General features: G+C 38.3%; 1 protein-coding gene and 1 long non-coding RNA gene across 9 annotated transcripts in view; one reads left to right on the plus strand and one right to left on the minus strand.

The window, feature by feature from the left end:
• The window catches only part of LOC116152763 (uncharacterized), a 29360-nt gene extending 16618 nt beyond the window's left edge, over window positions 1-12742 (plus strand). The window contains exon 3 of the long non-coding RNA XR_004136454.2: window positions 12447-12742. This is a non-coding gene — a long non-coding RNA (uncharacterized LOC116152763). The remainder of the gene's footprint in view (window positions 1-12446) is intronic.
• MECOM (MDS1 and EVI1 complex locus) overlaps window positions 1-24261 on the minus strand; it is a 528509-nt gene that overhangs the window by 78986 nt on the left and 425262 nt on the right. The gene's annotated exons all lie outside the window — the stretch shown is intronic.

Genomic DNA, 24261 nt, shown 5'->3' on the forward strand with positions numbered 1-24261 from the left:
TTATTTACACTCTTTGAAACTTCCTTGTGTTTTATCATCAAAAACCATTTGTGGTCTGCATCTCGGGTGCAAGGCACTGACCCCATGTCATATTTATTCCTTGTCTAAGCCACGTTCTTAGTAAAGTTTCCTGACACAAGTTTTGTCAACATAATAGCCAACATAATTTTTTACAGGAAATAAATTGGTTTATCGAAGTAAGTCTTAAAGTGGGAATTGGTTCCTTTTTTTCAAGGTATCTTTTAAAACTGCCTAATGAGTATTCTTGAAGATTTTGTTGAAGCTACATCTGGATGCAGGTCATAGGACAGCTTCTAAGACTTCATCTCTTAAAACTGTTAGTTAATAGAAATAAATTGTTTATTGCACCATCAGACAACATATTTCCACTGTGACTCTGCTCAGCAAGTATTCATTCTAGTATTCATTCTAAAATTAGCAAGAAAATATATTAAGAACATGAAGTTGTGAAACTGATTAATTTCAGCAACCAAAGGAGACATAGTGAAATCAAAATGTTGCAATGGCACCGGATGGTCAAGCCATCTCTACAGCATGAGAGAAGTTTGTAATTAGTCTATGTTTTTCATCACTGGGGAAAAAAATACATGGTTTTAGATATCAGGTTTAAAGCACCTAAAGAACCCGGAGTTGTCATGCCAAATACAAGAGATCTAAAGATCTGCCATTACACATCCATTACATTTAGTGAGCTGTCCTGGCTTTTTTGAAGTGCTGTATACACGATCTTGCAAGGCGAAACACTTTATGTACCATACGAAATTTGAGGCATAATGTTTAATGTTCACAAGATAAGTTAACAAAACTGTATGCTGGTGACTTTTTTATTTCCCAGTTTTATGTCCTTCAAGTACTTTAAGGAAAGATAAACAAGAAGGTAGGAGAATAAAATGTGCCTTTTCCTTCTACCTTTTTCACTCTCTTTCCTCAATTAAATTATAACTGCTGATTTGCACCCGAGGAAGAAATCATGTTAAAATATGCTGGGCTTTTTTTTTCTCAATGTTTAGATAACAGCTTTCAAAACATGGCTAAGTAAAATGTGTTTTGAGATGGAAAACATTTGGTCTTTTTTGCAGCTTTCAACAGCTTAAGTGAAGGGATTTTTAATGTTCCCAAACAGCTGGGCCATACTATGTGTATCGTGAATTCCACTCTCATTGAAGGATCCCATCTCCCCCCTGCATGGAGAGGTTCCCTTTTTCCTTTTTTAAAAAATAATATCCTCTTTTTTTAAACTGAAGTATAGTCAGTTTACAATGTTGTGTCAATTTCTGGTGTACAGCATAATAGTTCAGTCATATATATACATATATGTTTGTTTTCATATTCTTTTTCATCATGGGTTACTACAAGATATTGAATATAGTTCCTTGCGCTATACAGTATAAACTTGTTGTTTATCTATTGTATATACAGCAGTTAGCATCTGCAAATCTCGAACTCCCAGTTTATCTCTTCCCCTCCCCACCCCCTGCAATGGTCTTTGTCGCTAGTTCATCTTAATAGCTTTCCATCATTATCACAGCTTTCTCACAGATAATGCTTGCAGCAGTGACTGCTGAAAGAACTTATCCTTGAAGAAAACTTAAAATTTTTCTTTAAAAAATGCTAGTGATTTTTTTATTTACTGTGTGGCAGCCATAGAAAACAACAGGCTAATGTACACTGGAATAATACTGACAACAGTGTGACGGGAGGGCAGACTGCATTCTGATTTTCAGGATCTCTTGGGGCTTTCTCAAAGATGCTATTGAATGTTACTGTACACATTATCTGCACTGCCTAAATTTTTACCACCCTCTCAACATCACTCCAAATGTGTGCTCAAAAGGAGTTTTTTCAGAACTAAATATTTCACAATGATCTTCAAACCCCTTCCCAGGTAAAGGGGTGTCCATAAATGCATCCATGCATTAGTACCTATTTATCTGACTATAATCAGTACGGTAATGGAGAGGGTGTGCATGGCAGTCACACATGTCAATTCAATGTGAAAACAAAGGTAATCAATGTAAAAAAAAAGCCAAAACATTGTAGAATAGTTATGTGATGCAAATGTACTGGTTAAAGTGCATCTGACATTTAACAACAGGTTTACTATTTTACAACCAAAAGAGTGAAAACAAGAGTTCAAAAGTTTGCATACACTAAGCATACAAACTATGTAAATAAACTACGTTCATCAATGGACATAAATTATGTAAACTGAAATAGCAGAAATAGCAAGGTCTATTTTTATAATCTGTTATTTATTTTTGTTTCCTAGAAAATTTCACTTTTTTCTTTGTTGGTCTCAAATTTAGGGGTTGAATTGAAATGGAAATGTATCTTTTATTCTCTGTGCCTTCCCTTCCTCACCTACGTCCTCCGGTCCTATTGCAAGCTATCAGACCTTCTAGCCTTTTCTAAGGGCCATTGCAAAGTGCTAAGGATGGGCATAGAGTGGAGGAAGATAGCATGAATCCAGTATATGACATATCTCCCACGTGGTAGGAGAAAGGATGCTGTGGTGTTTATTACCTATTGTGAAGTTCTAAATAATAAACAACTCCTAATATGTAGCTGATTAAGAGTCATTTAATGGTAACAGTGGTCTATGATTGCTTTTAACTATGGTTAATCTGTAACACACCAACCTCTACTCCCCAAAAAAGTTAACTTGTTCTTGGATAATTGAAAGTTTACTTTATACACATGTGATCTATACATCTATGAGTAAATATGCAACCCTATGTAGGAAAATTGATTCTGTAAATATCACATACACACACACACGCACACCCCATAGCTTCAAAATTGTTTTTAATAAAACATACCAGAATGCACACATTTAAATGGCTTTTGAGTGCTTGTCTTTCCAGGTTCCGCACTTCAATCAACAGTGTTATTATCCACCCAGCTACTGACTCTGATCCTCTTAAGAGAATATATTTTAAAAATATTCTCCATGAAATGAAATAGGTGAAATAAATGAAATAAATAAAATCATTGAGAAATGAAAGAGAATAGCAGCTCCTCATGTGAGAACACTGGTAAGGAAAAAAGATACTTTAAAACACTTGCACTCCGATTGTTAAATAATTTGATCACCTTCAGAGGAATTTTTAAAATCAGTTTTAGACATTTCATAATGAGTTTTTGTTGAAAATGCCTTAAATTCCAGAGCTAATGCTGGTCATTTCCCATCTTACAGTACTATCCGTTTTTTTCTTTCATGCTGCTTCAAATTAAGCTACTTTGGTCTTTATAAAATTATGGTATTGTTTTATTTTGGTTGGCCTGAGAGATATTAGGTTAGAGAATTGTAGCTGTGAAATTGGTAAACGTTGCCAGTTTCTAGATGAAAATCCCACTAGGTCAGATGTGTTAACATCAGTTGCTTGTAATTGGTTATGGGCAAACCAAAACGGTTCTAAATTCATTTCCTATATTGACTTAAAGAGTCTATGCTAACCCTACATCTAATCCTTTTTTTTCTTTTTTCTTTTTTCCGTATCAAAACTGTCCTGGAGACCTCATTAGTCCACTTTGTTAGATTCCTGGTACTTGAACCTTATAGTCAGGCTGTGCTAAAGATAACAAACTAGTACATTGGTTTTCATTGAGGAGGCTCTTCTAACTAAAACCAGACAATTGGCAAGTCATATAGAAGGTCTGGAATACCAGGAAAAAATTCAAATTTCCATACAAAGAGTTAACTTCTTTAACACATATAAAAATCCAGAGGATATAGTAAAAGCATAATATATATGATTTAGAATAGCTGACAGATAACATACAACCACTTTAAATTTAGACATATTATTAATAGAAAAATTCTATGTGGGAAAGAACAAAGGAAAATAAGCTTGCTCAGATTTTGGTTTCTGCACTTTCCAAAGTTATAGGTAATATTTCCCCTTTATCTAGCACAAGTTCACTCCATAAGCATAGACTAAATTAAATTTAACAATGTGCTTTAGCTGAGAAAAGAGCTATCGAAGAGAATTTGTTTTCTGTTTTATTACTTAATGGAGGGAAAATTACACATGATCTTTAGCAGAAATATAATACTTACTACCTTGTCCTGGGTCACAGGTGAAATATTGCCTTCATTCAGACATTAAGTAGAAGAAAGGCTTGAAATTATGATAAGAAAACCAATGTCTGGAGTTATCAACAAGTTAAATTAATCTCACTAATTTGGGCTGAAATAATCAATGTTACCAAGATGATTTACCAATAGAAATGATGGTAATTATACTTCCAAGTGCGTTCTGCTATGTCCTTTGCAAACATTCCAGAACCCAAGTGGCATACTTTCTCTCACGTTACTAAATGTTTGCTCTGACCTCAGAGTGTTAATACAAATAAAAATACTGACATTTTTCACACTTATTCAATACCCACTGAAAAGAAACTTGAAGTATCACTCAAACCTCAGTACATCTTGTACTTTAAAAAAAAAACAAAAACAAAAAGAAACCTTCAAAATAGGCTTCCAAACTGTAAAATAATATATCCCAGATAGTGAGAGCAAGAAGTAGCCTTTAGTTTCCCCGAACTATTCCAACTTCCTGCTTAACCATCTTATCAGAAGTTTATCTTAATAAACAGAGAGGGGCAGCGCGATACTCTGTTCTGTTCAATTCTCGGTGAGGGCAGTTCTACTTTTTTTTTTTTTTCATGGGAAAGAAGAAAATGTCAGCCAGCCAAAATACAAAGGCCAAGATTATATCTTACTACTGGCCCAATGAAGTAATATTTTAGGAAAATTATATTTAGCCATTTATGTAGCTCATACTGGAAATCAAATCCCCAGACTGTCACAAAAGCTATTTCATATACATGCTTAATGCTGCAAACCCTCTTCTGATCGAATCATTCTATTTTTACCTCTGTTGATTTAGCGATATCATTAAAATTAATCATTAAAATTGTCTGTTCCAACTCAGACCTTAAAAGTCAACACCAAGCCTCCCCGTTTTCTCAGAAGTAACCCTCAAATTGTATTGTTTCCCATGGTACTTAATTATAACAAATCAAATGAAGGCACAATTCAAAGGTGTACACACTTTTCTGAGTGCCAAAAATGTGAACTTGGCCAGTTTTTTTTTCACATTCTACACACAGCGGCTAATGCTCTGATGATTTCTTTACTCTGCATTCTAAGCCCGCTTTTCTAATTCTGGAAATAATGCACAAAGCTCCAAAGGTAATTCCCCCAGTAATTTACCTACGATTGGGAGAACTCAGTGTCCCCTCAAATAAAAGTAGCAGCTGGGGGATCTTTTCCCCTTCATATTATTGAAGAAGGGTGTACACTGTTGAACTCAGCAGCTGAATAGGAAAATCAAATTAAATGTATTAACCCATTTTAAATACACTTACTGGTGCTTTTGAGATTCTACCCATAATGTCCTTTTCCACCAAGGACTGACCAACACGGTAGACGTTTTATTCTCCATTCTGAGACTACAAATTCTAAATCCAGTGGGCAACGGTTTTCATTTGTAAATTACAGAACAGTCTTCCATACGCATATAATAAAACTCCAAAATGGATATTCTGCTTTCCATGTTGTTAAATTAATAGAAAAATTTCAAAAATGTGCTCCTAGAATTTCTTTTGATTTTTGCGTCACTGTATGCTTACAAATTCCTTGCATTATTTTAAGAATGTTCTCTTCTCTAAGTTTACACATGCATAATTTAATTTTAAACATGCCAATTTCCTACCAAAAATTATTTATTTATTTATTTATTTATTTATTTATTTATTTATTTATTTAGCAAAGGAGAAGCAATAGTGAAGATCTAGAGGAAGAAAATGCTGCAAGTAAAATGCTATTATATTTTTCTACTAGAAAGATTTGCTGAGATTATAAGAATGAATTAAATTACTTTAGTTCTCATGAAGAAACTGATTAATAACCAATAATAATTTGAAGTAGATTGTTAGATTTTCATTCATCCTGAATTCCCAGTTAGACTTTATTCATCTTGGAGACATGGCCCTTCTGATTTTTTTTAATCTCTTTTAATGCCTGGTTCTGTGGTTTGTAAACAGTAGGTACCTAATGCATGTTTGATGGAATGCAAATTTGAAATATTACATTAGAACACAGTTATTAAGCTCTTTAACATTTAGTGTGGCCATTGTAATCCTTTAAAAAGAGAAGTGTAAAAATAATCTTTAAAATGTATTTATAAATTGATTAAAAACAAAATAAAAATAATTATAAATGAAATAAATGATTACTGGGATAAATAATGTGATACTCATTTGTCAAGAACTTACTCCATGTTACTCTGAGGCAGAGGAAGGAAATGATGAAAATGCGTTATAACAGGGATAAGAAGTTATTCCTCAACTGCTGTGAGATGGAAAAGTCCATTAAGAGAAACAGGGAAACATGCCTGGAAGAAGTACTAGAGAAAACCATTAAGATATAGATAAAGAGGTGGGGCAAGGAAGAACTTGGCCTTAGTTTTCTCAAGGGAAGCCAGAGAACTGATTCCAGTGAAATAGAAAGTTCCCAAGAGAAAAAAACATTAATACTAAAGGAACACCAGGTCACTTCAGAATGAGCAATAGGAAATTAAACTGAATTCTGTGGGCTCCATCCAGAGTAGAGTAGAAGACAGGAAACTCATATGAAATCTAACAGGCAACTTTCAAAAGAGTTGAGGAATGAGAAACCAGGGGAACTCTCCTTTTGTACTGGATGTTATAAATTTTTATTAAGAGGAATATATGCAAAAAATGTTCTTTAATGTCTGCCTATGATTTGACCTGACACAGAGATCTGTTCATTTTTAAGAAGTAGTATGTTTAAGAACAGGTTTAAGAACCTCGTATCAGGTAATGTAATCATGCTACCTCCAAAGACACGGATTTAATTCTTTGAGTTGTCTTAGACAGATTACTATCTATTTTATTCAGCATAATGTTACCCAGTATTCTACAAAATCCTGACAAATGCCAATTTCTTTTCTTTCTTTCCATTATATTATGGGTTTTTAGTTTATTGACTTCTGCAGATATCTTTGTAGATATAATTAAAGGCCTAGGAATCCAGACATTATCCCCCAAGTAAACTCAGTCTCAGAAGAAACAGATTGTGACTGCAGTTTTTTTCCTATGGATATGGAAAATGGAACAGAAAAGAGATTATATGATAAATGACATTTTAATGATTGTAATTTTATGAAATTGAAGATTTTGAATGCTCATGACTAGGAGGAAAGTAATAAACCTGAAGAATGGAAGTGAAGATTTTGTGTCCATGGATAAAGGAGTATATACTAACTATTATTTGCCATATTTGGATTCCTATCATGGTATCATGAAGGCCCAGTGGGTCAGGAGGCTAAGGACATAGCACTGTATTGTCCAAGCTCTGTAGCTTACCAGCAGCTGGTTGTGACAAGTCCCTTAGCCTCACAGTGAATCAGCTTCTAGATTGGAAAAAGGGTAGAAATCTAAGTAAGGTCTCAATGCTTCTCTTATTGGATTCATGTGAACATAAAATGATATTGAATATCAGGGCACTGTATAAACTCTTAGCATACAGTTATCAATTAAAGGATTGTGATAATAATTATTTTATTTACAAGAAAATGTTATCTTTCCAGAGCCTACCCTTCAGGAGAGAACATATTTTTTCATTTTGGCCCTACTTGTATCATATTTATTCTCATAATTAGCAAATGCAGTAAAAACAAAAATAGCATAGGAACGAATAAATTACAGGCAAAAATGACAACACCTGACACTGACAGCCACTGCCTCCTTGAGATGGTCTACTTGTTTCACATTCATGACTCACCTTCTCCTCTGGGTTCTTTTTCAGGATCCTCCACTGGGGTCATTTTCAATCTCTCTGCTGAGTAAATGCTGGGTTTCTCCCAGGATTTTGTCTTCAGCCCATTCTCCCTTTAACATGGCCCCAGGTTGTCTTCCAGCCATTCTCAAAGCTTTACTCCTCCCTCCCCTCCTATGCTGGTAACTCCCTAACGATGTCTCTAACCACAAGCTCCCCTCTGAACTCCAGACTGGGGTATCCAGTCATCCTAGAGGCATCTTAAAATCAGGGCGGCCAACTCTGAAAACATTTTGTGTTCACACTCTTTTTCTGGCTTGTACCATCTTAAACTCTATACTTCTCTCACTTCCCAAATCTAGCCAACCCTCGAGCCTCATCAGCTGTATATGCTAAATATTTCTCTTATCAGGTGCTTCTCGCTGTTGCTGGTTTTCTCTCTTTTTAAGTATCACACTCAACTCCTTGCATCCAGACTTGCCTTCATTAGACCCATTCTGCCGAATGCAGCTGATGAATTAGCTTGTGTACAAATCAAACCATGTTAATTCACTGCTCAAAATCCTTCAATGACTGTCTATTACTGACAGTCTGAAGTCAAGGAACTTAAGACGACACAACAAACACTCCATGTGGCCCCCACCAATTGTGTCAACGCAGGTCCTCTTGCCCCCTACCTTGTGCTTTGCCGTCCACAAGTACAGACCAGTCTGTAAGTCCTCGCATCCAGGTTCTGAGCCTTTGCTTTGGCAGGTCCTACTTTCTCAGCAACCCTCTCTACCCTCTATTTACCTGGTTAACTCATATTCATCATTTTAAAGATTTAATCTCAGAAATGTGTGGCAAATCCCCAAACTCCCAGTGGTAGGCATTTTGCTATGTTTCCACAGCCTCACAGCCATAAATCTATCTACATTTAAAAAATATCTATTTGTATATATTTATCAGTAAACGCTAAGATTTCCAAGGCAGAAAAAATGTCTTATATCTTCGTCCTTGGCTCATATTAGATGTTCAATTAAAATGGAACTAAATTTTGCACAAATCGGTACTAGCCCTACCAGTAAGCATTTTCTTCCAGCGTGGTCATACATTCCTAGTGTAAGGGACAGGAATGGACGTATGACATTAAAATTATAGAGGTTTCCTTGCTAACCCTCTAGACTGCTACAAAAGATAGGTAGAAAAAATAATAATTGTAAAGAACATAATGTGAAAAAAATCTTCATATAAAGAAAAATCTAGACTCACTAATTTTATACCTAAATGATCAGTCATATCAATAATGTTTTAATTATGGACAATTTTTAAAAGACATTATATCCACATGAGGATAATACAGATACATTTTTTTAAACCATGGCTCCTTGGACCTTGTAAGGAAAGGCAACAGGTCTGAGAGCGTAGAGTGGTGTCCACCTGAAGGTATATTTGGAGAAAGCAATTTATCAGCACAAGACAAGGCCATTCCTTTCTTATCTTCCCTTCTCAACCTGACACATTGTATTTTAAAATTAAACAGAAGAATATGCTGCTTCCCAGGGATTTAAACAACCATCTGGCATATTACTCACATGGCCACTGCTGCCCATTACTTAAGAAATCAAGCACGGCTTTATTCACAGAAACCAGGCATGAAGACAACTTCTTAAAACTCAGGCTTCTAAACACAGACTCTCTTCTGGTAATCATTGAGTGCCTTTTCTGTCACCTTCACTCACTGACTGGGTGGATATTTACCTACTTTGGTGTAGAGAGTAGAGACTTGAGTCTGAAATTGGACAGATTGTGTCTCAATCCTGCCTCTTTTGTTTTTTATTTCTAGCTTTATGATCTTCAAAAGGTACCCAACCCTTCCAAGCCTTTCTCCTCATCTACAACATGGGAATAACAATAAAAGCCAGCACTTAAAATGGGCCAGGCATATTTTGATGGCTTTGTGAATATGATCTGATATAACTAAAATTCTCCTAACAATCCTGACAAATATCATTATTACAGCTGAGGAGACGGGGGGTCCCAGTGGCAGATTTGAATGGTCTGTCTCTAGAGTTCTGGACTGTAGTTTTATGTTCTCCTCTTTCTCTATACTCATTTCACAATGTTTGCATAAAGATCAAATACAGTTGACCCTTGAACAACATGGGAGGGTTAGGGGGACCCACCCTCTGCATAGTCAAAAACCTGCATATAACTTTACAGTCAGCTCTCCCTACCTGCGGTTCCACATCTGCAGATCAACCATCTGGGGCTCTGGATCATGTAATACCACAGTACATATTTATTGAAAAAAATACACATACAAGTGGACCCACGCAGTCCAAACCCATGTTGTTCGAGGGTCAATTCTATTTTAATAGGAGTAAAATACTCGTGATGGATAGATAATCAACAAACGATTCCCTCCAGCTTTTCCAGACACTCTTCTCTACCTTGCATGCCAGCCCCTCACCCAAACAGCTAGGCACGGCCTTGCACTGCCAAAGCTAAACACCACCAAGCGAATAAAGATGACCAATGAAGACTCAAGGGGAAGCCACAGAGTCAAGCTGGGCTTCCATAAAGTCTGAAGTCTAATTCCTATTCATTTGATTCTGTTGGATTTCTGCAGCATGTATCAGTAGGCTCTAACCTGGAGGAAGCAACAGGGAAGCCTCTCCAGGAAAGGAGGTTTAATATGAGATGTGAAATATAAGAATGAGAGAGCCATGTGCAAGAGAAACACAGTCTGAGAGGACAGCTTTTGGAGTTATGTGTTCTGTTCCTGGCTTCCTGACTAGTTTATAGACATCAAGAGGGTACAAAACACATCTATTTTATCCTCTGACATAGCCCTTCACAGTCAGCATGGTGCCTGGCAGTCAATGCTCAATAGATATTGAACGGGCGAGTCAATGAACGAATGAACATATATGTACAAAGTGAGTGACAGACTGTGGGCAGTTTAAGGAACTGAGAGAGGACCAGTTTGGCAAAGAATGGAGAGAGGTGGTAGGCAGAGGAGTTTGCAGAAGCCAGATGATGGAGGGCCTCGTAAGTGATGACGTAAGTTTTGAGCTTTCTCATGAATGCAGTGGAGAACCATTGGAGGGTTTTGACAGAGGAGAGCCATAATCAGATTTGGGTTTTTTTTAATACTACTTGTGAAATTGGTAATGTGCCTTAACTCTCAAATAGAGCAGAGTCAAGATACCACCATCAAGAAGGACTTTGGTTCCTCAGAGTCAATCCTACCACATTTCAGTGGGTTCTACAGGCATCAGCTAGAAGTTGGGTGCTCAGGTGGGGAAAGTAGTTTATGGCCAGGAAAGCAGCAGAAGATTCTGGCCGTGTATTATTTAGTGGAATCTGGGGGTGTTTGTCGGCTAAGATAAAATTCACTAAATACATACTATCTTTAAAACAGTTGTGTCCACATGCTAGGTCCTCCCGTGTTTAATATTTCAAAATGAATTTTTAAAATATAAATTGTTCAGTTCTTTCTCTCTGCATTAATTTCTAGGTAGTGATAAATCCTACGGTATGTTACACTAGCTATCCAATGCCAAAGTTTTATTGTTTTTCTTATAACTTGTGAGACTATAAAGCTCCCTGGAAACAATCACTAAACTGTCCCTTTTGTAAGGTTGCTAACCTTTAGTAACACTGAACACCTCTTGCTGCACAAAGTTTTCATGGGACATTCAGATTAGGCACTATTAATCACGAAATTACAGAGTGTTAAACATCATGAAAAGTTCAGTTTGGGATACTCTATACCTACATTATTTATTTAGCAAAGTCATAAAACATAAATGTGTTCTAAAAAAATGAACAAAAACAAAAGGGTGATTAAAATCTCTTTGACATGCACTTGAAAGGCAAAATTTTTTTTTCTTATAAGAGGAATGTACTTTTTAAAAAGTATCTAAGCCTATTCACACAGCCTTTCTCTCCACTGTATAGAGCTGTATTGTGTCAGCCATGCCTTTCTTTGCAATTTATGTTTAAACAAATTTTAGACACCACAAACAGACCTTTGCTGTATGAAATAAACCGTGAGATATTAATGCGAAAGCTATTGTGCTGAGAGCTCAGAAACCCTACACTTCCACTCTCAATGTCAGTGTTAAAAGAGATTTTAGTAATGGCAAAGCCAGTCAACAGGGAATAATTAAACTCAAGTTGTCTGAGATTTGCTGTGATGTGTGGAATGATAGTTTCCAACCCAGCTGCTGCAGAATGTTTGCCTAAGAAGCAAGAGTGTGGTTGACCAGGGGCTAAGGTTCAGATGAAATGCAATGAAAAAGCTCATTGACCTCTGAAACAATAGGTGGGACCTACTTGAATAATAAAATCAACACAAAGTCAACAGTTATATAAGGCTGTACCAACAGGGCCATCTCCGTAGCATGCCACCGAAAGTTTTTCAAAGGAGAGAATTTCTTTGCAGTAAACTGACAAATATCTATGTTGGGCACCTTTTACCAGCTCTTCAAGGTGTAGGCTGGCAACTGTCATCAACAAAACCCTTCAGAAGGGCCTCAGTTCCCCTTTCCTGAAAAAGTTCTTCAAATTCAACTCGTTAAAAGGACATATTATATTTCTCTCAGTCGTGCGGTTGGTCTCTCTTTTTCAGCTGTCGGCTTAGCAGGCAGGAGCACTCACTGACAGCATGGTGTCTCCTGAGTCCCCCCAGCCCCACGCCATCTCTGTCCCAGACCCACAGCAGCCTGAGTCGTTCACTGTGAAACCGAGTCGCTGGGAATGTAGTCAACATCGATCGGCAGGGCAGACGAAGAAGAAAGGCTCTGTGTGAGCCAGCACGTTGTTTTCCTTCAGGAATTCCTTTTTAATTTTACTAGTTTTTCCATTGTCTGGCATTTCTAATATGGTCACAAAATAAAAAGGCAATTATTTACCTCTCTTTCCTATCTACAGCACCCTAAGCCTCCGGTCTAATATGATTTCCATTTAGAAAATATTTATGTAGCCATTTACAAGGCCTTATAAAGCTAAGGCATGCCAAGATAGCTCAGATGTTCAATTTACTGTGGCTAGGCTCAGTTGGCACTAAATCAAAAGGTTTTACTATCTAATTTTAATGTCAATATTCATATTTGTACACATACATGCAATAGACAGGCACACACTGTATGTGGTGCACAAGTGTCTTTAGGTATGTGTGGTTATTTCGATGCACAGGGTACTTACATACCGACTGGCTAGTAAGTCACCGAGATCAACTTGTAATAACCCAGAAGAGAAATGGCCTCCTGCTACTTATCACATGTCCTGTTAAAATGTCCCTTCCCTTGATCATCTCCTCTCACATATCAAATCTGAGAGGAATATTTTTAGATCATAGGTATTTGAGTTGCATGGGACAAAAGATGAAAGAATTTTATTTTTTCTTCATCAGTATTAGAGCCTCCTCACTTCCTTTTCTTCTCATTCGTCTCGACCATCAAACAGACTTGCACATCCTTATTGCATATCTGAAGGAGGGAAGGCATTTCCCAAGACTCTGTATCGAAAGTCCTAAATCCAAGGGATTTCAAACATTTGATTCAGTACATATTTACTAAGCAGCTACCATGGTGTCAGCACTTTTAAGTAGATTTCACATCACAAATAAAAAGGCAGGAAACTTCAAATTCTTTAGGAAGGTGAGCTAATAATAGTAAAATAACAGCTGCTAACATGGATGAGTTCTTACGACGTGCTCGGCACTGTGCTTGTCTTTACCTAAGACTGCTCAGTGTACTCTTCACAACCAACCTGTGAGGCACATAGTGTTATTACTGTCATTTTATAGTCAAAGTAATGAAGAACAGAGATGTCAAGTAACTTGCAAAAAGTCACACAGACTAATGAGCCAGTCTGGCTTCAGGTTTGAATTTTTAGATGCTTGACGTCAGTGCCTTTCTGTAGACATATCTAGGCCTAAGCTGTCCAATATGGTGTCCTCTAGCCACATGAAGCTATTCAAATTTAAACATTCATTAATTAAATTTAAAATTTTAAATTCAGTTCCTCAGTCACACTAGCCATATAGTTCAATAGCCACATGAGGCCAGTGCCAAATGTACTGAACAATGCAGATATAGAACATTTCTTATCTTTGCAGAAAGCCCGATTCATCAGTACTGACAAAAAAATCAGTAATAGTGCCAGGGGAAAAGTTCATCTCTTGACTCCACACACATTAGGTTAATGAAACTGGCAAAAAGAAACATATGAACAAAAATTCTACTAAAAAAAGTCTAGATTTTAATTATGCCTTCAAATTTAAGCAATACCATTTATCTGCTCTTCCTTCCTAGTGTGTTAACTTTGTAAGGTGAGGATCTGAAAAGTACCACAGACGTATGTGCCACAGAAACAGCCTGGGTGACAGTGGTGCCCAGAGGTCCTAGACAGGATGCTTAAACTAAAGCTATATCTGCACCTATCAGGAAAGAAGCCATCTAAGCTGAAACAACCTGGAATACTGGGGAAAAGCTTATGGAGGCACTTGATTATGGGGTCAGGTGTCTGGCATTCAGACTTTCCTCCCCCAACTCTCTGGTTCTGTGACCTTGAGCAAAGTCTCAGCTTTCCCAACTGTGCAATGGGGCTGATAATGTCTCCTTTGTGGGGTCTTACAAGAATTAAGTGAAATCCATGTAGAGTTCCTGCTCAGAGGAGGCTCTTAGAAAATGTCTTACATGTATTTGAAGACAAGAAATGCAAATCAAAGCTATACAACAAAATAAAGAGGGATAGGAAGAGGGATCACTTAGGCAGGTGCTAGAGCTGCTTGAACTGAGTCTAAACATTTACAGAGCTGATATGCTTGTGATTAATTACCACAGAAGGTCACTAGCTGAAAGGCATTTGGCAGGGCGTAATGTAAAATAGAGCTGCCAAGGCTAACAGCTATTATTAAATGTCTGCATACTTTAACGACCATGCTTAGCACTTTTAGTCTCACTTTATTCAAGGGACCATCACCACACTCCTGTTATTTTGTATGACTGTTATTTCATAAAGAGAAGCAGGTTTTGGGGCCTCACCCTGGAAGGTTCTAAATCAGTAGATCCGAGGTTGAGTCCAGAAATTTGCATTTTAAAACAGTATCCTGATTTTTGATGCATGGGGTCCATGAACCACGCTTTGAAAAAAGTCAAGAGATTCAACTTTAAAGCAGGGAAGCAAGTTGTGAGTCTACATCTGCAGGGATGCTGTCTAGCAATGTGAGGCCTGGGAGAACTCACAAGTGCAGGAAAATTGCCTTTAATTTGGGCAGCACAGAGGTTAAGCCCATGTGCCAAAGTTATACACTTTTCTTAAAAGAGAGTCATTTAGTGCCAATTTACTTTGATTTAGGACAAGAATCCAACAAGTTTGGCTATCTGGTTTCCTGGACTAATGATTTTAGAGACGTATTCATCCTTACGGCAACATTATAGAAGCCACAGGGCTCAAAGATGTGCGCTTCAAATATCTGGAGAATTCATTTCTCCGCAACTTTAACTTCCCTAATTTGCATTCACAAAGAAGATATTAACTGAACACTTGTGAATATTCAGATATTTGGTCCAAAACATATTTGGCTAAATGGAGGTTGTTGAGACTGAGCAGTGAATGGAAGAGAGGTCAGCATCAGACTTGTGCTCCTCCCTTGGGTCCACAGCTGCACAGCAAGGAGGCTTTTTTTGAATTAGCATCTCTGAGCCTCACTGTCCTCATCTGTAAAGGGGAGGCAACATAGTACTTACCTCACTATCTTTCATGAGGTCATAGGAGTGAAGTGCATAGCAGTGTCTGCCACACAGTAACAAGAGCACGCTGCTGCTGCCCCTCCAGCGAGACAATGGGGACGGAGAGGGCTGGCAGAGCCAGAAAGATGATCCATGGAGGGAAAACACCATGGGAGGGAATGGACAAAAGTACTTATTGCCATAGTCGGGATCGCCAAAGAAAATGAAGAGACTCTGGGCTTCCACCCTTCTCCCTGAGATCTATTCTCTCATTCCATCAATTCAGCAATGAATCTGCAGTAGGTTTCAATCCAGTTAGATTAATGTTTTATCACAGATTATTATAATTACTATAGATTATAAATTAATCCCTTATTATTCTGAGAATCTCTGTGAGACCCCATTGCCCTGACTCAGACTTCCCCCCTTTTAACCCATTCTTCACTTGACTTTAAGATCAATCATCCTAAACACCTAAAATATCGTTCTTGATATTTCACTCTTTTGCCCCTGAAATCTCCTTTGGCTTGGTCATTGCAACAACAGCAGGAGGAGGAGGAGCAGCCTTATCTCACGTGAACAGAGCAGCACCTCCTGCATCGCAGATGCTGGGCTACCAGCTGGGGTACAAACATAAGTAAGACTCACTCTGTGCCATGGGGGGTGGGGGTGAGAAGCAATCTGGGGGTGGAGGCAACTGATGTGGTAAGGATTGTAGAAGAGATTCATGAAGAATGTCTCCCTGCAGGTTCCTCTCTCAGAGACAGCTATGAGAGCAAGATTTAAGTTGAATCATCAGGAATTTGCCAGGGAGAGAAAGTGAAGAAAGTGGAGAGCAAACACAGGGGACTTCAAGGGGGGAAATCAGCACACACAAAGACAGGGAGCCGTGGAGGAGCACAGTGCTGTCAGGAGGACTCTGAGTGAACGAAGATTAGGGGAGGGCGGCGGGGGGTAGTTTGCAGCTAAATCACTAAGGGTCATGTACATCAGGCTATAGAGTTTGGCTTCCTAATTTTTGAAGTTTTTCAGCCTCAGAATACCTTTCTTCCCCTAAACAAAATCTTAGAGTAGTGCCGTAAGCAAATAAAAGACTAGCTTTGGTTTGATGTTTAGAAAGGCTGTTCTTGAATGGAAGGGAGACCATTAAGAGCATTCTTATACAGTCTTAGCAATAGATGGTGAAGCTCTGAATTAAGGGAAAGGCAGTATGATTTGAGAGGATCAGGCAGAATCAAGAAACATCTCTGGAGTGTAGAGTATAAAATTTGGCAAATCACTGAACATGGGTGAAGGGAAAATGAAATGCAAGAAGCCAAGGCAGACTTACAAGTGCTAGCTTGAAAAACAAGGTAGATGATGAAAATATTAATGCAATGGGAATAAGGGGAGGGAGGATGGATTTTACTTCATTTGAAGTGGGGCAAGACACTCAGGTAGAGATGTTCAGCAAGAGGTTTGGAACTGTAGGTGTGGAGCCTAAGATAATGTTTTGGGAGTCCTTAATGGATACATCGATGGCATTTTAATCACCCAGGGAAATCAGGAAGGAAGGACATTTGGCTGAAGGAAGGACAGCCAAAGTCTGGAGCCTGGGGACCGTTTGAGCTCTGTGAAGGGGCAGATAAGGAGAACCCTGAAAAGGAGACAGAATTAGAGGGGGACCCAGAAGTAAGCAGTGGTCCAGAAGCCAGAGGAAGAATAGGGTCTAAGAAAGAGAGAACTGTCCTGAGAAAGAACATCACAGTGGACCAAAGACTGACAAACACACTGGATTTGGCTGTTGGGGATCATTACTGCCCTTTTCAAGTATTACAGGCAAAATGGAGGTTGCCATAAGCTGAAGACAGAATGGAAATTGAAGAACTAGAGACAGATGGTATAGACTATTTGTTCATGGAGAAAAGGAAAGCAAGAAGGTAATCTATAAACATGCTACTTATTTTTCAAAAGCTTCCCTGAAGACTTCTTTGCTTCCTGTGGTCCATGATGACCATTTCTCCTCTAAACCCCAAGGGAAGTTCATAATCTGAATTCTTTGCTTTAGGACTTCTCATTCTATAACTCACTATCCTAGATTATTCTATTATAATTAAGTATTATCTTGTAAACTTCATAGCTCCTAATGGAGTTTTACAAGCATCAATTTATCTTTAAAGGGAATTCAAATCAGTCTTTCTTTCACTGCTCTCTGCCTTCCCACACTCAAACTGAACTGCTGTTAGTGCATGGGCTCCATTATGCTTTCTCTTGCCTCTGGGCTAATACCTGAACATTCTTCTCTGCTACTATGTAACTCTCCTTCATTGGAATAAAGTTAATCATCCTTCAAGTGTTGGTTTAGAGATACTCCCTCAAGGAAACCTTCTCTGACTCCCTCTAGATTTTGATGCATGTCCCTCCCAAATGTCGCCCATATCCAATAGCCCATATCTTTGCCATGACAGCATGGTACTAGTTCAGTTGGCTGTATTCCTCCTGAGGGACCGGACTCCCTGAGGGCATGGAAGGAATCTGATTTAGTTATGGTTTATCTCCAATACCTAGCTTAGATGAGTAGTAACTGGCCCAGAATATGGACTGAAATATCTGAGGAAGAAGGGAGGAGAGAAGGAAAAGAAGAATGAATAAAGGAAAAAGGAAGGAAGAAAGGAAGGAAAGGAGAGAGGGATGGAAGGAAGGAGGGAGGAAGGAATTTAATTTGATTCTAGTCTCAGCACCACCATAAACCAGTGGGTAATCTTGGTCATACATTTTGGTTTGTTAATTTGTAAAGCTATGATATCATATTAAATTTCTTCTAGAATCCTTTCCATCTTACAGTGGGATTCGAAAAGAAATCCAGCATTTATGCATTGTTCAGATTCCTGGATAGAATAACTACATAACTATATTCTGTGGCTTCTCCAAATTTTTAAGCCTAAATAAAACAAAATTACCTGCTGAACTCTTCTGCTCAAAAGATGATTATGCCAGAAGTGTGGATGAGTTTACAAAGACTAGCTAAGTGACCTTGGCCAAATGACATAGCTTTCCTCTGATTCAGTTCAACCTACCTAGGGGAAAAAAATGGCGACTGAGGATTAAATGAGAGGGGTAAGCAGCAGAAATGACTTATGAGCTGCAGTTGGCTTTACATAACTTAGTCATCAGATGTTATTTGTAGATGGCCGGCTTTTAGGTTGGAGTTTCATTTACAGAATAGCTACCTTGATTTAAGAAAAGTCACCACTTGACACATTAGTCACTGCTAGTGCAGTTACGATCAATATTCAGTGTATAGTTATGTGAACAATTTAATAAAAACGTAGAGATTTAAACTTATTCCCAAGCAATAGGAAGGTAATTTATTTACTGTTAGGTATGAAAAGTCTGACTGTACAATGCCTTTCATGGGAACCCAGCACACATCACGGTGCTTGTCATAGTCCTCAATAGGGACCATTGCCTGGAAAATTGTGGTAGAAGTTTCCAATTCAAGAGGGTGCCTTCTCACCCATCAAAGAAGTTACAGATTTTAAGAGTCTCTTCCTGGCTATGATCAACCTCTCGCCTTACTGACAGAGTTTCAATTTAACCAAACCTTACGGAAACAAATGACCGCTATACCATACCGTTTCTCATTCTTTACCAAGGAGTTAAGTTTCACTTAGCAGAACATTCATCAATGAGTAAGAAAATGTACACAAATACAAATAAAAATGGAAAAGCCGACACCTTACAGTTTTTTTGCCTTATGTAAGCTAAATTTTCTTCCATTGGAAACAGAACTACTTGTGCAGGTGGTTGCTAAGTGCTACCAGCTGCTCTGTGGCAATATAGGTTTTGAAACAGAACCCTGAAAAGAAGGATGGAGAGGGGCAAAATAAAGAAATGGGTGTGGAATTAGACTCTATATTGAACGAATTCCCTGGGTAATACAGGAGAGGGGGAGAGCAACTTCAGTCGTAAACAGTAAGCAGAATTTCCATTCAGCTGGCTTGCAATAAATTTATTTTTCCAAGAAAATGAAATGGAACAAGAGAACAGACATACCTGCTTTATGTTAAAGAAAAGCATGTATGAACCTAATACAGGAAGAAGTTGTTTAAGACTGTACATCCTTGAGAAAATATTACCTCCATAATAGTGCCAGGCTGTCTGTTAACTTGGGTTATCAGCTACATAAATTAGACGCACGCTGGGGCCATCTAACCCAGAGAGCCGTCTGCAGTGCTCATATAATGTGTACTTTGCTCCATCATTTGCTTCCTTTTGTCCTCCTTTCCACTTGCAAAGTTATTTTTTAAAGGCCGTTGCACAAATACCATCTTAACTATCTTATTATTCATATTGTACCAACAGAAAAAAAATTGAGGAGACAATAATGATCCATTTAGACTCGAGTAATCAGCAAGACTGAAACAAGAACTGGGAAAGAGTCACATATTCAGTCTTAAGGAGCATGGTTCTCTCTTGATACCAGAAAACCTCTTTCCTTTAAGCAAGTTCTTTCTTTTTTTCCTCTAAAAAAATATATATTTATAAACTTACGGAGGAAGATTCAAAGAATCAGAGTCTCTTTTCCTCTAAAAGCACAAATGTCCCATGTGAATCAAACCAATTTCATTATTCACCAATCTGTGAATGAAATGCCCCCTCCCCCACACACGGGAACTCTGCCTTGAGGGGCAGGGGAGCTGATCTCTGGCTCCGGGCCCCTTATTCCCCCTTGGTGATCAGGTCCTCAAGGTAGGCACCCAGCTTGTTGTCTGTGTGAATGCGCATGTCCATGGATCTGGCTGGGATGAAACCCGGGCAGCCGCACTACCTCCAGCCCTCCTGGTTGGGATGCTGTGCAGCCTTTAAGCAAGTTCTTAACAGTGCCAAGAATATAACTATTAATATACTTGATGTCAGCTCGCCACCTGATTCAGAAAGCAAGAAACAGGATGAAATGGGGAAAGGAGAGGGGAGACAAAAATAAAAGAAAGAAAAGTAGAGGGGATAAAGACAGTAAACGGAAGAAAGAATGAGAGAAATGAAGTGATAATAAGAAGTTGTGGACCTCGAAAGAGAAGAAGTAGAGACATAAAGAAGAAAACGAGGTCAACTTGACATACACAGACTCAACTTCTGCAGAGCTTTTTACTTTGCTGAGTAATCTGGGGGTCACTGGACAGCTCTGTCCTGATACAGAAAAATAACCACCAGGTACAACCGGTAGGAGGGGTGCCTGTTCTTCTGGACACAGGATCGTGGTACCATTGTTTGCCGAGTCTGCCAGCGTTCCTCTGCATCCTGCTCACTGTGAACTCAGTGTCCTACCTGAGAGGAGCCACCCAATCCCATTTACCAACTTCAAATTCTAATTCACAATGGCATGTAATATCCCCACATGTGGGTTTTTAGGTCATCAACGAGGCTGAATGAAACCATTCTCTCACTAAGTACAGGACTTAAGAACCCAACTGCTGCAAGTGGAAACATCAGTCACAGGCTCTCAAAACATTATGTTGCAAAGGCTGTGATGAAGTTGAGGCACAGCCCATATTTCCTGAAGTAATGACACTTCATCTTAAAGGCCCACTCAGTTGTGTCACATTTGTATTTGCATCCTATAATGCGAATGTATTAGCTCCAAATTGTTTGGTAATAAATCATCATCAAAGAAATATGTTTATTTTTATTTTTAGTATTCATGACTTGTACGATCCTAGAACAACATATATTTAGTACTGCAGAGCAATGAATCCATAACTTTGAGAGAAATGGCTTTATAGATCATTAAGACCTATGTTGCTTTAACAGTTAATCACATTTTCACTAATAATATGACATAAGTCCTTTACCTAAAGAGTGAAAAATGAATGACTCTTTTGCTTGCACTAAAAAGTCCTCTACTTGACCTTTACCAAGGGCAGAGGGAAATCCAGTATAATCACTGAAAGCTTTCCCTACAGCGCTATCAATACTTTCATTCAGCCAACAGACTTAGCCTTCAGTTAAGGTTCCTTGAGTCCCCAAACTGCAGAAGGGAAAAATCCTTCGGGACTCTGCTGTGACTTTGGACCTGGGGTCACGCGGTGACGTCTCAACGAGCTCTGAATCTTCTGGAGAATACCTCAGATAGCTGGCCCAACAAAGACAAATATTATGGCAACGAAAAATAAATCTGCCATTTTTAACCTTTTCAGGGAAAGTAATTCACTTATTGGCTTTAGTTAAAACGTCTTACCTTTCTTCCCCTTTTTGTTGTATCTGTGAGTAATTTCTCCAGTCACATTGTTTATAGGAAGTGAAGTTATTCGTAATCACGCCTTAAGAGTATGTACACAAACTGGACATCCTAAAAGACCACTATGTATTAAATTCCTGATTGTTTGACATAAATTCTCTCTCTCTCTTTCACTCCGACAGGAATCTTCTCATTTATTTACGAATAGGTTAAGACCTTCGCCTTGTTTCTAACTATGTTCCTAAGTGCTAACATATATTAAGTAAATTTAGAGCCTCTTCTGCATAGGAAACAAATTAAATTGGTTAAACATGGAGAAAGACTAAATGTAATCCATCTCTTGTCATGTTTATGATATCTGAACTCATCTTATATGAATGTTCCAATTTGGCTGTTGTAGCAGATGGGCTGCTTATGATAAACCATAACTACAGACACAGAATGTGATAATATAAATCATAAAGAAGATAAATAATGAAATTCTTTTAAAATAACTCTGGTTAAATATTTAGACAGTCAATTTTTAAGCTTACCCGCACACAAAAATAGTATTCACATATCTAGGCAAGGAAAGAATGGGGCTCAACCATAATATAAATATAATCTAAATTTAAACATTCAAGACTCAAGGTATTTTAAAAATCTGGGTAACGTTTTCGAGTAGCAAACAATAAAGTAGGAGGCCTTTTCCAGAGGTACTCAAAACAAAAGAGGGCACTTACAAATATCTCTTTATATAGACAGCCCCCAATTCTGAGTCCCATTTTATAATTCCAGAATTGAGGAAAGCCTCCTAAATTATGATTGATTTCTCATGATAGAGGAATCTCAATCTCCCTCTTGATGGACAAGTTAGAGTCTACGATCTTGTGGTCAATTTGCATCACTTTGGGACCTCAGTAGTGCTTAGAGCCTGCAACACATTTTCACATGAGTCTGATTATCTCAAAAACCTGAACATAGGGCAGCAATTGTACAGACGAAGAAAATACAGGTCAGAGAAGTGATCTGTCCAAGGTCACATGTTAATATATGATGAAGCCAAGATTTGACAGAGGTTTTTGTTCCTAAACAGGTGCCAGTTCTCTTAATCATGGTACCTCAGCCAATGTAGAAAGAAAGGTAAAGGCTTTAATTCAGGGACACCTGGAGTAGATTTTATGATCTTTCTAAGCAGCCCAGGTCCTCAGCTCATGGCTTGAAGATGGACAGTGAGTGATAAAGAGGCAAAACCAGTACAAATGACAAGCCTGGTAATTGGGAAGAAGGTGCTGGAGCCAATTATGTTGTGTATCAACAGAAATCCACCTTCCTCGGGAGCCAAGTCTGCTCTCAGACTTGCAGCATGTGTGAAAGTGGCTGATTTGACAAATAAGAAGTCTGTAATTTGGTGCACTGTTTCAGCCACTAAACAGGAGGACTATTCACATCTGGAGGGCTAACTCCTTGCCCACCTCTACTGCAGATTCCTGGTAGGTAGCTGTGCTGCATCTGAAGTTGCATTTAAGAGAGTTCTTAAAATATTTTTCTACAAAATGGCATTGTTCCTCTCCCCTCTTTTTTCTTGCTTTCTCTTGTTCCTTATTAGTTATTGAGCCCCCATTACATGCCAGGCTATGTGGCCATGAACAAGGCAGCCATAGACCAGGGCTTCATGGAGTGTCCAGTATGCTGGTGGATGCAGACACATAAGGGAGCACTGTCAAGTCTGAGGGAGCACAGAAGAGCACCTGCCTCTACCAGGGGTGGGGGTGGAAGGCAAAGTGCATCTGTAAGATTTCCCAGATAAAGGCAGGTCTAAATCAAAACCTAAAAGAAAGTAAGATTGACCCGATAAAATGGAGGAGGGCAGAGTTCTGTCTTAGAGGCTGGAGATGAGATGAAGAGTAACATATTGAGGTGGTTTTGTTTTGGGTGGTGGGAGAAGGTAGGGAGACAGTGAAAGGGGGCAGAGAGAGATAGGGTGAAAAGAGAAAGAAAAAATATCTTTGTCACATTGTGAAAAATAGAGAAGATGAGCAAAAGTATCAAAATCTGTTTGTTGGGGTTTTTTTAAACTGTAAAGACATCGCATTGCTTAGAAAAATTGGGGAAAAAATGCAGGTATGTTGCGGTTAAAGACTAGGGTGGTTAGAATAAGTCTGCAAGTGACATTTCAATGGTATCAAATAGTTGTCATCTTTGCTGATTCCGTCTGGCCTTAAAATAGAAAGGTTTACTTACTAGATTGTTTAGACACTAAGTAAACCTAACGATGCAAAACTCTAGGCACGCACTTTGAGATAACAGCCAAGGATTCGTTGTAGGTCTGGAATGAAGACTCAACTTTTTCACTGAGAACCCATGTTTTAATGTTTGTTTGTTTGTTTCCAATTCAAGATATTTTTCTAGAAATATTGTATTAGAATAACAGAGCCCACACCTCTTGATTATAATCTTGTAAAACATGTTTCACAATTCAAGGTAGTGTGTAGAATATATCAGACATGACA

Source organism: Camelus dromedarius, chromosome 2 (assembly GCF_036321535.1).
Source record: "Camelus dromedarius isolate mCamDro1 chromosome 2, mCamDro1.pat, whole genome shotgun sequence".
Classification (NCBI taxonomy): domain Eukaryota; kingdom Metazoa; phylum Chordata; class Mammalia; order Artiodactyla; family Camelidae; genus Camelus; species Camelus dromedarius.